General features: G+C 43.4%; 1 protein-coding gene across 1 annotated transcript in view; it reads right to left on the bottom strand.

Annotated features, from left to right (window-relative positions):
- The window catches only part of PDE11A (phosphodiesterase 11A), a 472,505-nt gene that overhangs the window by 368,841 nt on the left and 89,046 nt on the right, over window positions 1–14,618 (bottom strand). The gene's annotated exons all lie outside the window — the stretch shown is intronic.

The raw sequence follows: 14,618 nt of genomic DNA, 5'->3' as shown, positions 1-14,618 counted from the left end.
GCTAGTTGTCCCGTTGTGTTAGTGGGACCTGTAGTTCTATGGGTTTCCGGTAGCACACTGCTGCAGGTGTACTAGATGGTACATTTCTTCTCAGAACTCTGGTGTTTGGAGTCATAGATTCTATAAGGCTTCTTTGTGTTGTTCTCCAACACACTCCCTGAAGATGGTCTGGACATCCAATTCCAATGTTTGCATGTTTTGTGGCTCCTGCTCGCTTACCCTTCTGTCAGGTTTGGTTCCAGACATCAGATGTTCTTTATGCTGTCAGATGGGTCATATCTGACACCTTGTGTAAATAAGGTCTTCTTCAGTGTCTGTTAATTGGTGTGCATATACCTGGTGTGAACAATGTTTTCTTCAGCATCTGTAGGTGTGCAGACACCTAGTGTGAACAGTGACTTGCTCCATGTCTGTTAGTTGGTGTACAGACACCTGGTGTGAACTAGGATTTGTTCAGTGTCAATCAATCACACCTGCAGCAGTGAGCTGCTGGAAACCCATAAAACTACAGGTCCCAGGATTACAAAGTGACACTGGTATATTGTGCTTTTCCATAGCAATCTGCACAACGCCCTTTAGTACATATCATTGCTACACCCCAAGCACCTTTTTAAGAAGGACTGGTGTTTAAACAAGCACTTTAATTGGCACTTGTTTTCCTACCATTTTACATGAGCCAGTTTAGTTTAATGCAATTGTTCATCCCACACAGAGAATCATGGCTGTCGGCAGGACTTTTCCTGTTCTCACAGAAAGATGAGCAGCCGACAATGATTTTTTTCAGCTGTACAAAAGATGGAATCAGATGACGAACAAGTGGTTGCACATTCATCGGCTGATTGGGAGCAGCATTATATAGGACAACAGTTGGGCAGTGAGCATTCATAGACATGTTCATGACAATTGTTGGTCTGCGTAAAAAGGCCTTAACCCATTTATCAGAGAGATGATCAATTAGTCGAATTCCATATTTGGATCGGGAAATGGAAATGGGTTGGAAGTTCGGACTCAAGTGGGCTGCTGTAGCATGACATTGCCTCCAGGCTTCCCTGGGTGTATGCAGAGTTAAGCTCAATAAGCTAAAGGCGCCATTTCTTTTTAGGGACACTATAAACTGCCAACTATTCATGCTGCCACAAAAGGACTAAGGGGAAAGCTTTATAGCTGCTTTCAGCTATATGGTTTAGGCCTGTAACCTGGTTATCTTATGTGGCCTTAGTGGTAGATAAGGGAAGGAATATATATTGTGACAATAGGGGATTAGTCACTACTCAGGTTCGCCATCTTTCCTCCACTAGTAGGTTGGTCACACCTCAGTCACCCTGGCCTACTCCAGATTTGGTGGAAAAACACAGGGAGTCCATTTAGTTTGGCAGCAATAATAGATAACAAATCTTCACACAGTTGTTTTAGTCACAGTATACACATGCAGTAAATAACATAAAGCCTAACCGTCTGGCTGCTAAGTCACATAGGGTACAATTCACTCTAACACAGTGACCTAAAGCCACAACACATCATAGCAATGTCCATGAAACTGTACCCAACCAGAGTGTCAGTCTAGGGGACGTCCCCCCCTGTCAGACCTGTGGTATTCCCACCGCTTGGTCTGCACTGGAGCTCAGGTTTGCAGCCCTCTCAGCTCCTTATAAGCTATCTGTCTCTCCCAGGGACTAGCTCCCAGAAGTTGTCCATTCTAATTAGGACTCAGTCTGCCTGTTCTCCAGCCCCCTGCAGGTCATTCTGTGTACTGCACTTGCTACAATATATGTTCATGCAGTTATCCACCTACTGTTCTCCAGCTTTGGTTGTAATACAGTTTGCATCTATTTGTATCCAGGTGCTTGATTTGTTGAAGTGTGGATGTTTGTTTTATATTTTGTTGCTGGATGTTTCATGGTGCCCTAATTTTTTGCAGGACGAGCTACAGTTTCATTTGTACCATTTGGATACAACTTATTGATCAACTTTTATTCTTTTTTGGAAAGGGGCGATGTACAAAAAACAGCAATTCTAGCATTGGCTTTTAGGTTTTAGTTTTTTTCTACAGCATTCACCATGTCGGATAAATAAGATGTTCATTTCATCGTACAGATTGTTCCAAATACAGTGACACCAATTATATAGTCTTCGCAATTTTTCCTGGAAAATCCTACAGATGACCTACCCGCAGGATAGGTCATCAATAGAGATGAGCGAGTATACTCGCTAAGGCACATTACTCAAGCGAGTAGTGCCTTAGCCGAGTATCTCCCCGCTCGTCTCTAAAGATTCGGCTGCCGGCGGGGGGCGGGGAGCGGCCGGGGAGAGCCGGGAGGAACGGAGGGGAGATCTCTCTCTCCCTCTCTCCCCCCCGCTCCCCCCTGCTCCCCGCCGCAACTCACCTGTCACCGGCGCCGGCCCATGAACCTTTAGAGACGAGCGGGGAGATACTCGGCTAAAGCACTACTCGCTCGAGTAATGTGCCTTAGCGAGTATACTCGCTCATCTCTAGTCATCAATCGTTGATCAGTGCAGTGGTGATGGATATCGTTATCGGGGTCAGAGGCAGAAGCGTCATAGAGGGCTTCACTCCCATTGAAATCAATTGGAGCTGCAGTCTCCTATCACACTTACAGCACTTCTGACTCCGAGACTGAGGTCAGACACGGAAATGTGGCAGTGCTCCCATTGATATCAATTGGAGTGAAGCCCTCTACGACCCTACTGCCTCCGATCCAGATGATGACGTCCAGCCTGTTGTACTGACAGCGGGCCAGACTATCAGCTGATCGTGAGGATACCAAGTGCCAGGTCTTCAGTGATCAACTATTGATGACCTGTCCTGAAGATGGGTCATCAATAAGATTTGCCTGGAAAATCCCTTTAATGACTTTGTGAAAAAAGTTGCTTTTATTACTCATACTTTTTTACCTAAAAAATGTTACTGAACTTTCTTAAAGTTTATTTTTTTTGTCCAAGTAGGGAATTGGACCCCATCCCATGTAATCTATCCACACATCTATCTATCCATCCCTCCTTGCATTATCCTGTTACCCAAAGAACTTTTAGTCCTGTTCTTTTTAAGACGTGTTTTTCCACCTTTATTAATATCTTAATAATATATTCTACTTGTGATTGCTGATGTTCATCAAAGAAGTGGGGGAGTTCACTCTGTATTCTCACTTTGATAATTACAGTGTTCAGTCTCACGAGTGCTCTGTAGGCAAGACATTTCAAAATGCATTAATTTCTAAATCTAAATTTGATCATCATTAGATTAGCCGTTCATTATCAAAATTATCTTTTTGAAGCAAATTAAAATAAAATCACTTCCCCCAAAAAAGCCGGTAGTTAGGGAGATATATTTATCTCACATATTCTGCATATTTTGCACTGAATTCATTTTAAGTACAATTTATTTTTCTAATTAGTCTCTTGCTTTTAAGCAAAGGCAAACGTACTGTATTGTGGCGATAGCACAAAAAGGACTTAAAAGAGGGAATCTATTATGTACCGTATATACTCGAGTATAAGCCTAGTTTTTCAGCACATTTTTTTGTGCTGAAAAAGCCCCCTCGGCTTATACTCAAGTCAGGAAAGGGTTAAAAAAAACACCTCCATACTCACCTCCCAGCCGGCGTCTGTGTCCCAGTGGTGGTGCAGCAAGCGGCTTGAATTCCTGTGTTCCCGGCGGCGATGCAGTAAGCTGCTTGAATTCTCCCTGCTCTCATCCCCCGCCTGTACTCTCTGCTCGGCTCTGTCATTCCCCACCTTCAACGCTGTGATTGGATCGAGTGCCAGCCAACCCCCGCCAGCCCTCGATCCTTCACAGCCAATCAGTGAATGACATTCACTGATTGGCTGTGAATGATCGAGCGCCAGCTGTGATTGGCTGGAACTCGATCCAATCACAGCGCTCGCTTACTTACACAGCACTGACAGAGATGACAGAGCCGTGCAGAGAGGACAGCGGAGAGAATTCAAGTAACTTGCTGCATAGACACAGATGCCAGCTGGAAAGTAAGTATGGAGGTTTTTTTTTTTACCTAGTATATACTCGAGTATAGCTAGGCTTATACTCGAGTCAACAAGTTTTCCCAGTTTTTTGTGGTAAAACTTATTAACTCGGCTAATACTCGAGTATATACAGTAATTTATGCCAGTTTTCTGTTATAAAGAGTCATAAATTTTAGCGCGCACTTTTTAAAAACTTTTATACCACTCATGCAACTTTTTAAAGAGTGCACAAGGTTTTGTGGAAAGGATGGGGCCTCCCAGAGCCCAAGAGATTTGCTATAAATTACCATAGATATTGAAATAAATTAGGGCACAAATGTTCACCAACTCAACTTATTTCTGCTACAATGTATAGCACTTCCATTTCATGAGCAGCAAAAGTTGTGGCAAGCTTATTATGAAGCATGCACCTCTTAATACATTTGGCGCCTCTTAATACAGCACACTTCAGATTAAGACGTATGAAGACTATAGTGATGTATGAAATGCATTCTTAGTAAACTCTCCCCATAGTTTAAAAAGAAAAATAAATCACAGAAAATGGCCATATACTTACTGATATACTGATACAAAAGGGCAAGTAAAAACACCAACTATCCCCTAACATGCAGACAGACAGACTGCTAAATGGAGAAGCAAATAACACATGTGAAGGAGGGTTTGTGAGTGGCTGTTCACCAGTGTCCTTCACATGTGTTATTTCCTCCTCCGTTTAGCAGTCTGGCTGTCTGCATGTTGGGGGATAGTTGGGGTTTGTACTTAGGCTGCCTGCCCACAGGCATTGCGGTATCCCATGGCAGATCTCCGCTGCGGGAGCCACCGCCCGAGAGCAGGAGCTAGCTGACGGATCTCCACGGTGAGCCTATCGCAGTGTTCCCCAACTCCAGTCCTCAGGGACCACCAACAGGTCATGTTTTCAGGATTTCCTCAGTATTGCACAGGTGATGTAATTATTGTCGGTGCCTCAGACATTGCCACAGGTGTTCTAACCATAGGATTTCCTGAAAACATGACCTGTTGGTGGTCCCTGAGGACTGGAGTTGGTCACCTCTGGCCTATCTGACAGATAGGCTCATCGCGGAGAATTGCAGCAATTCGCAGCATGCTGCGATTTGCCGACTGCGAGCAGAGAATTGCTATGATTTTCACTCGTGGACAGAGGGGCTGCACTTTCTATAGCAACTCTATGGAAAGTGTGCACTGCGTTCCCCGCGGCCAGATTATCGCTGTGGGGAACGCAATGCAAAAACGCGCATGGACAGGAGGCCTAACCCTCTTGTATCAGTATATCAGTGAGTATATGGCCTCTTTCTGTGATTTTCTTTTTCCTTTTTTGTGATTTCTCTCCCCATAGTGTACATTGATACAGTGTATAAATAGCTATACCATGCAGTGCCTTATTATACAGCACAGTGACAACATAATAGTGCCATGCGTTATCCAAATAACATTCACATATAGCTGCGAAGACAACAATTATATAAATTGCTGCAGCCGCCATAATAAACGGTGCAAGTAATATACTGTTAAGCACCTAGTGTAAACAGCAGTGATACACGAAACCTGAGGGCACGCTTGCAGGGACATTTTACAGTCAGATCCGTGTCAAAGTAGATCTGACAGTTCAATCCGCGGCAGAACTCCAAGGCACGGGCTCATTCTGGTACAGATTGAGCCATGCGGATCCGCACAGTCTGAGTCAATGTAGCAAATCCATGTGTGTCCACCTGATGCACATTTCACGCGAAGAACAATTGACAAAGTCATTTTTTTTCTAAAACATAGATTTCAAAATTCACATGCACAATAATTCGTGCCATCTGAACTACAGTGAGAATTTTTCTAAAATAGTGTGGATTCTCACCCAAATCCACAGAGAAATTCTGCTGTATGAATGAAGCCAAACACCGCTGAAATAATTCCCTTACTCTCCAGCAAGCTACCATCAGGGTTGCTGGATACGCTATCTCCACTATATTTTTCTAGCGTTTAGCTGGGTAGGGTCATTGCGCCTAGAGCTAGTCTGGACCTAGTTGTCTTAGACCTAGTCATTCTAACGACTCACTGTTGGCTAACTACAGTCTAGACCTTGTTGTCTTAAGGCCGATTTAGACGGGATCAATGTTGGGCAAACGATGCGCGACACTCGTCCACACACATACTCACACTCATGCTGCTGCACGGGAGCTAGTATCGCTATCCCACAGCAGGATGGCTGGAGATTTCTTAATGAATGGCTGCTATTTACACTGAACAGCTCATAGCTGGACAGACATCTGTCTGGGATGATTTAGTGAATCCTGCACTGAGCAGGGGGTTGGACCCGATGACCCTGGAGGTCCTTTCCAATTCTACCATTCTATGATTCAATGATCGTCCATCGTTTATGCTGCATAAACGATTCATGATGAGCTGATCGTTCAGTGTAAATAGCAGCTGTTCAGTATTAAATGGCCGCTATGTTAAGTCAATGGAGAGGGGCGGGGGAGAGCAAAGAGTGAAATCTCCTGCAGCCTTCCTGCCCCCCTGCTGGCTGATATGTGAGCGAGCCAGCAGTACTAGCTGCCGTGCAACAGCATGGGAGCGAGTGTATGCAGGGTCGAGTGTCAGGCATCGTTTGCCCGACATTCGTCCCGTCTAAATGGGTCTTTAGCCTTGGTCGTTCTGACAACTTGCGATTGGCTTACTGCTGTTGGCATTTAGGAATGAGGATAGACCTCAATCGTTGCTACTTATACTTTATCAAATCTAGCTTATAGCTAAGTATGGTCATTATGTCTAGAGCTCACCTGGACCCTGTTGTCTTAAGACCCATTGACACTGGACGATTATCGCTAAAACTTTGCTCATCGGCGATCGTTTTAGCGATAATCGGTGTGTGTAAGTGGGCGTGGGGCACCCGCATTTTGGTCTCTTTTGCTGATTGTTAAAATCAAGTGAGCTTCATTTTAGCAATCAGTTTTATTAGTCGTTCTCCACGGCAGAGTGCTGATAGCATTGTTTCCCCGTGGAGAACAAAGGATCTGAGCGCAGAAAGCTAAATAATCGCTCAAAGCTGTTGCTCAAACTATCGTTTGAGCGATCTTTGAATGATCATCTGCTAGTGTAAATGGGCCTTTAGACTTAGTCATTTTAATGACTCGCTAGTGGCTTACTGCAGCCCAGATCTTGTTGTCTTAGACTTACTCATTCTGGCCACTTGTGGCTCACTGCTGTTGGCATTTAGGATTGAGGACAGTCCTCTTTCCTTGCCACTCATAGGTTATTATTCTAGCTCTCAGTTAGGCAGTCCAATTTAGCCTTCTACAAGCGTGATTTTATCTAGACAGAGGTATCTGCTTCCTAGAGAACTATACAAATAGGGAAACGCGTTAAACCATGAAATTGAACCTTGAAATTAATCATGTACTTTGAACCATAAAATTAATTGTGACGTTTAGGACAGAGAATCCTTGGATAACATTGGTCTGATTCTCGTTCCTTTGGGACAAATGGTATACATTTCACAAACCATCTAGTCCTATCATTCACTTTATACTAGTTATAGTGGAGTGTCTCGAAAGGCACATAATCCTATTACTGTACTAGGGGTCCACTTTGTGAGCTCCCTTTGACCCCTCCACCAGGAGTGGCCCTAAAAGTTATCTCGTCGGGGATTTTTCAGCTCTTTTGTCCTTGGATTGCATAAAAGTATAGATCACATAGGGGAACAGACATACTCATGACTGACTTGTCAGTTTTCCACTGACTTGTCATTTAACCCTTTCCAATCCACTGTCTGACGTCTAAAGACATTATGATTTAAGGCTGTACAGTTCCGATGTTGGAAGACATCCGTCGGGGTTCTCTTATTGTATATTGCCAGCCTCTCTGCTGTTGGAGCCTATCCAATGTGTCACTTCATGCAGTACTGGCTTTAGCCAGCAGATAGTGCTATTTTATAACGGAGGAAAAAGAGTAAGCCCCCTAGGAAAACCAGGGTACAAATTGGATTGGAAAGGGTTAATAACTAGTTAAATAGAACAACTGTTCCTATTGACATCAGAGTGATCCTGTAGGGATCTATCTTTACTTAGAATATTCCCTAGTATATCCGTCCATTTCAAGACTTTTAATCAGGCATTCCCCGATCCTGCTAAAACCATTGTGGGGGTATAAGTGTTATATATATATATCGGTCAGTCTGAGCCCTGTAGGTTTTAAATACTATTTAGATTTATTTAAGATTAAATATATTATGTCTATATTGTGAAGGCCTGAAATAATACCCACATCCAGTGTTTAATGGGGTTTTCCGACACATTTTTTATCTTCCTTTAGCCCCCCAACCCAATCTAGCAATGTACTTACCATGGCACTGGAGCACTCCTTTGGTGCTCTAGCACCACAGCATATGGTCCATGACACCATATGGTCTCCTGGAAGGAATTAGTGCAAACTATGCCAAGTTGTACAGCTTGCATGCACTTCTGTACAACACTGTCGACCTCCTGTGCATGAAGATGTTCTTCCCTAGAAACTATGCTTTGGATAAGTAATGCAGCAGAAAAAATCTTCCAAGTGCCTCTGTGTAAAATCTGAAACATGTAGACGTACGATATAGGCTTAAGGGATCAATATGGAATCTCCATTAAGGCTCCCAACAAAATAGAGCTACAATGTGGCTATTTGCAAAGTGTCTGGTGAAAGAGTTGAAATTATTTCCTGTTGCATAACGATAGCGGTGGCATTCTGAACAGCTGCATACAATTTTCATTCTCCTACTTTCGTCTAGTTAATCCCAAATCTGATATCAGACAGTCCTTGTAATCTCTTTTTTATGCTACCTCTTTGACGTAATACAGTGTTTTCCTGAGAGTAAAGCCGTAGGGGACAAAACTCTGCACAAAGGATTCATGTCCTAGAAATATCACTTAACATCCGACAGTTTCCACAAATGCAATGTTTTAAAAACCATTAATTTACCCTAATAAATCAGCCTAACCATCTAGATGAAATCCCTAATTCTGTCTGGTAATGGGCAGCAATAAGACGCAGAAAACGATGTAACAGTAATACAAGTCGCTTATGATCGCGGGACAGTTTTACATTGCCTATTGTAAAATGACCAATAGTGTAAGCCCCCTAGGAAAACCTGGATGCAAATTGAATTGGAAAGGGTTAAATCAGGTTGAGGGAGTGTCGCATGTGAACAGGCCCTGCGTGTGCAAAAAGAGCAGTACTATGCACCAATACGCGGGCAAATCAACCTTGTTCATGGCACAAATGCGTTGCACTGAGGTGAGAGCATTTGCGTATACGCTCGTCTGAAGGAGCCCTAAAGGTCCTTACACCATCTGCCCATGCTAAGGATTCCTGACTGGCAACAAGCGTGTCGGTCAGCGCTCATTAATAATATGTCCATGGACAAATCATCTGCAGTATGGGGATGAACGCTCATTAATGCGATTGTTCGTCCACAGCTATCAGCTATCCATACAGCTTTCATTGAAAAATGGCCAGTTGATCAATGGGAATTTTTATATTTACAAACGACCCTTTGCATGTTCGTCTACTAATTGTTGGCACTAGAGATTAGCGAACGTGCTCGTTTAGGACAATCACTCGATCGAGCATCGCTTTTTTCGAGTAACTGCCTAATCGGGCGAAAAGATTGGGGGGCGCTGGGGGTGGGCGGGGGGTTGCAGGGGAGAGTGGGGGGGGGGGGGGGGGGAGAGAGCTCCCCCCTGTTCCCCCCTGCTACCCCCCGCTCCACCCCGGCGTCCCCCGAATCTTTTCGCCCAAGTAGGCAGTTACTCGAAAAAAAGCGATGCTCGATCGGGTAATTGTCCTAAACGAGCACGTTTGCTCATCTTTAATTGGCACCATGGTTCAATGAACATGCAGACAAATATTTGGGCCAACAATTAGGCAGTGTAAAAGGCCATTATGTTCTGACATTAATCCAAGTTGTAAATCCATTTTAACCCCTTGGAGACCTGACATTTTTTGTTTTTTGCATTTCTTCCTTTCAAGATCCTTTCAAGATCCACATGTTTTATTTTTCCATTGACATAGCCATATGAGGGCTTGGCTCTTTGTGGGACAAGTTTTACTTTTCAATGTACCATAAAAAGTATTGTATAACCATTACAATTTTAAAGCAGGCTGAAATTTTAAAAAATACAATGGTGTCTTTGTTTTTTTGTTTTTATGGCATCTCCAGTGCAGTAAAAAGGACATGTTCACCTTATTCTGTGGGTCAGTATGATTACGGTGATACAAATTTTATATAGATTTTTCCTGTTTTTACTACTTCCAAAAAATAAACCCTTTTGTTAAAAAAAAATCCTTGCTGTTGCCATATTCTGCGACTCGCAACTTCTTTTTCTTTTTGCCAATGGCTGTTTTTTTGCAGGATTAACTATAATTTTCATTGGTACCATTTTTGGGTATCTATAACTCCTTGATCACTTTTTAATTCTATTTTTGGGGGGTGATATGGGGCTCAAATGAATACAATTCTGGCGCTGTATTTCTTTCGTTTACAACATTCACCAGGCAAAATATATAATACTTTTATAGATTGGATTTTTTTTTTTATACTGTAATTTTTATTTGAGGTTTTCAAATTTTACAATATTGTAATAAACATTTAGCTGAAATGCATCACAGTCTCATTAATATATAACAAAAGCAGTTTGTAATAGTATAGATTGGGGGAAAGAGAGAAGAAAGCACATCTGGTAGGCAAATTTGAGTAGTCTTCTCTTTTAGTGTTCCGATCCAATCTGGAAACTAGACTGTTGATTAAGAGTAACAGAATACTAACTGCCTGGCCAGGGCCTAACCTGAATTTAGGGGGAAATAGGGAAGAATTAGGAAAAGATAGGAAAGGGGGGAGGGGTGACTTCTGAGACAGAAGGAGTTTTTGTTCCCATGGGGTGGACGCTGCAAAGGATAGTTTAGGGCTGTAGAGTGATAGTGTAATAGGCATTGATCATTATTATTACAATTCTCATTATTAGGGAGGTTAGGAATCTATTATTTTGCGAGGGGCAGGAATAATCAAGCCATAGGGACAATATGTTTAAGAATTTCTTGTGTCTATCAGCTAGAATGGAGGTCAGCTTTTGATTTATTAGATACCAGTCCATCCTGCGCTTAACCTCGGTGAAGTCCAAGGAACCTTTGCGCCACGAGTGGGCAATAGCTTCTTTCATGGCAAGGAAAAGTAGGGAGATTAGCTTCCTAGAGTCAGGAGGGATATTGTTTATGCGTTTATTTAACAGCGCCTCCCAAGAGTTTTTCCATATGTTGTGGCCTGTGACTGAGTATATTAAGGAGTAAACTCGAATCCATAGCCTCCTAACCCGAGGACAGGACCACCAGATGTGGAGCATATCTCCCGAGACTAGACAGCCATGAAAACAGTTGGGAGAACATCCGGGTATTGCATGGGTTACTCGATCTGGGGTTAAGTACCAGTGGAATAAAATTTTAAAGGAAGTTTCAAGCATTAATAAATTTTTGGCGCTACTGTTGGTAGACTCCCATATCTGATTCCAATCCTCTTCGGATAGAGTTTCGCCGAGGTCTCTTTCCCAACGCGTTACGTACGGTAATTGTGTACGATAGGAGGAATGCACCAAGTCCAAGTAAATCTGCGAAATGAGGCCTCTTGCATGTGGGTATTTATAACAATATCTCTCAAATGGAGTTAAGGTCAGTGGAGAGCTTTGTGTTCTTAAGAAGAGAGGATATCAAATGTTTTAGCTGCAGGTATCGGAACACTTCAGAAGGCGGCAATTTGAATCTTTCCTGCAGGATAGGAAAGGGATGGGTCCATTTAGTGAGAGCAAATTATACTGTTTGATGAGGCCTGACTTTGTCCAATTCCCAAAAGACTGTGGCGATGCCATTCCCGGCAAAAACATAGGGTTTCACAAAAATAGCATAAGAGGTAATGGGATACTTCTGGTTCTACAGAGGTAGGGGAGGTGGATTACTCTTCGAATACTATCAGGGGCCTGATGGCCTGGGACAAATCCAACTTGATCTTTATTAACTGGTGAAAGAAGGGCCATATTTAAATGCATCACTAGGATTGCCGTGAGGAGCTCTAAGTCTACGTTTATTAAGGAAATGGGGCGGTAGTTTTGTTTGTCTATCAAGTATCTATATGGCTTAGGTATCATTGATATTGAGGCCAGAAGGGCTGTCTGGCTAATCTGATGATCTCATTTCATCAAAGTAATCTGCTAGATAAGAGCACAGAATTGATGAAAATTGTTGTTCTAATTTCAGTTGTTGTAACATGCGTTCCCGTTTACGACGAGCTGCCATTTGTATTAAGTGACCTCGAATCACTACTTTGTGTGTTTCCCAAAGAGAAATGGGGGAGGAGGCGGACAGTCTATTAATTTGAAAGTATTCTTCCAGTTGTGGCGTTAATAGGGATATATCCTCAGGGATCCATAAAAGAGAGTCATTAAGGATCCAAGATGTTTTTGCGGGTTTAAACATCAAGGAATTACAGGTGATGTACAGCGGGCTATGGTCAGACCACGGGACTGACAGGATTTTAGACTGCAGTATTTGAGGTACGAAAGTATCGGGAACTAGAATGTGGTCTATTCTTCTGTAAATGGAGTGCGGAGCTGAGAAGTGTGTGTAGTCTTTGGTGGTTGGGTTTAGTTACTGACAGGTATCTATTAAATGGTATTGTTGAAGGAGGGATTTAAAGTTGTGTGAGATCGAGTGTTGGGCCAGTGGGGAATGGGCTGGAAGAGTGGTTGAATTCTTATCCAGACTCAGGTCAAGAATGCAGTTTGAGTCACTGCAAAGAATTATAGTGCGTGTTTTGTTGGTCTCAACCAGTTCAAAAAGTTTTGTGAAAAATGGGATTTGTCTTGAATTTGGAGTGCAGTAGGAGACGATGGATACTGGGACATCTTGGATGGAGCCTGTTAGCAATAGGTAGCAACCATCTGGGTCCGCAATAGTGGAGACATGTGTGAAAGGAACCGACTTACTGAAGCAGACGGTGACTCTCTTAGTTTTAGTTGGAGTGTTTGCTGAATAGAATGTGGGGTATTGGGGGAAAAGGTAACGTGGGGCAGGGTTGCTGGAGAAGTGGGTTTCTTGCAGGCACACTATGTCTGCATGTCTGCTCTTGTAGTATCGGTATGCCTTTGAATGTTTCTACGGGGAATTAAAGCCCTGTACGTTATGAGAAATTATTTTTAGGTCCATGGGCGAGGGCAGGGAATATGAAAAATGGAAACCGTCTCAGGACCTCCACCCCATGGGAGGGGAGAGGAAAGAAGCAGGGCAAAGCAGGGTGTGACCAGCGTATACAATTAGTACTAGGAGCAGTAGGTGAGATTGCCTTAGCGGCAGCAAGTAGCAATCTCTTCATGGTTATGAGGGGGTTTACAAGTAGTAAGCTACGTCAACTCTGAAATGGGGTGGCTTATAGTACTGATAGCTAAAGATGAAAGAAGGTCGGAAAAGACCCTAGGGGGGGCAGGAATGCAGGGGAGGGGGGAGGGAAGGCTGACAGGTTGGAGGAAGAGGAAGGTTGACCAAAGGAAAGGAACAAAACAAAGAACACAAAAAAACTTACTGTAATACTTGAACATTACATCGTTAGTAGGTAGCAATCAATTTAGGGGGAGAGTTGTTTCAATCTCCCAAAGATCTATTGCCCAGAGTCTGTCCGTCGTATCGCTTTCATCTTGTTCTTCGGATAGAAACTCATGAGTATTTTCTTGGGGTGTCTTTAACTCATTTAAATACAAAGAGATGCTCACGACAGGCGAGAGAGAAAGTTGGCAGAAAAATTTGACGTCTTGCTGACTCAAAAGTCTTTCATAACCACGATTCCAGGGGGTTATGAATCCTTTCAGGGAGTTTCGGCGTTTTTGCCTCTGACTCCAGGTGTGGGTTTTGAAGGCAAGGGGGATGTGGGAGATGAAGCTGTGGAGCCCGGCTGGGGTGGAGGTTGTTGTAGGTTTAATTCTTTAAAGCAGCGTCGGGCACCCTCAGGAGATAAAATAGTGTGTACTTTATCTTGAAATAAGAAAGTCAGCTTAAATGGAAAGCCCCATCTGTATTGTATCTTTTCCTGTTGCAGGATCAATAGATACGGCTTAAAGGGGTTGTCTCGCGCCGAAACGTTTTTTTTTTTTCCATAGGCCCCCCGTTCGGCGCAGGACAACCCCAAGGGATGTGTTAAAAAAAAAAAACATATTACTTACCCGAATCCCCGCTCTGCAAAGTCTTCCTTCTTCCTTCTTCTTCCTTCACCAAGATGGCTGCCGGGATCTTCACCCACGATGCACCGCAGGTTCTTTCCCATGGTGCACCGTGGGCTCTGTGTGGTCCATTGCCGATTCCAGCCTCCTGATTGGCTGGAATCGGCACACGTGACGGGGCGGAGCTACGATGACCAGCTCTCCGGCACGAGCGGCCCCATTCACCATGGAGAAGACCGCACAGCGCAAGCGCGTCTAAAAAAGCAAGAAGACATCAGAATTAGACGGATCCATGGAGACGTGGACGCTAGCAATGGAGCAGGTAAGTGAATAACTTCTGTATGGCTCATATTTAATGCACGATTTACATTACAAAGTGCA

The sequence above is a fragment of the Eleutherodactylus coqui genome, chromosome 8 (genome assembly GCF_035609145.1).
Source record: "Eleutherodactylus coqui strain aEleCoq1 chromosome 8, aEleCoq1.hap1, whole genome shotgun sequence".
Lineage (NCBI taxonomy): Eukaryota > Metazoa > Chordata > Amphibia > Anura > Eleutherodactylidae > Eleutherodactylus > Eleutherodactylus coqui.
This window is presented reverse-complemented; position numbering and strand designations above follow the sequence as displayed.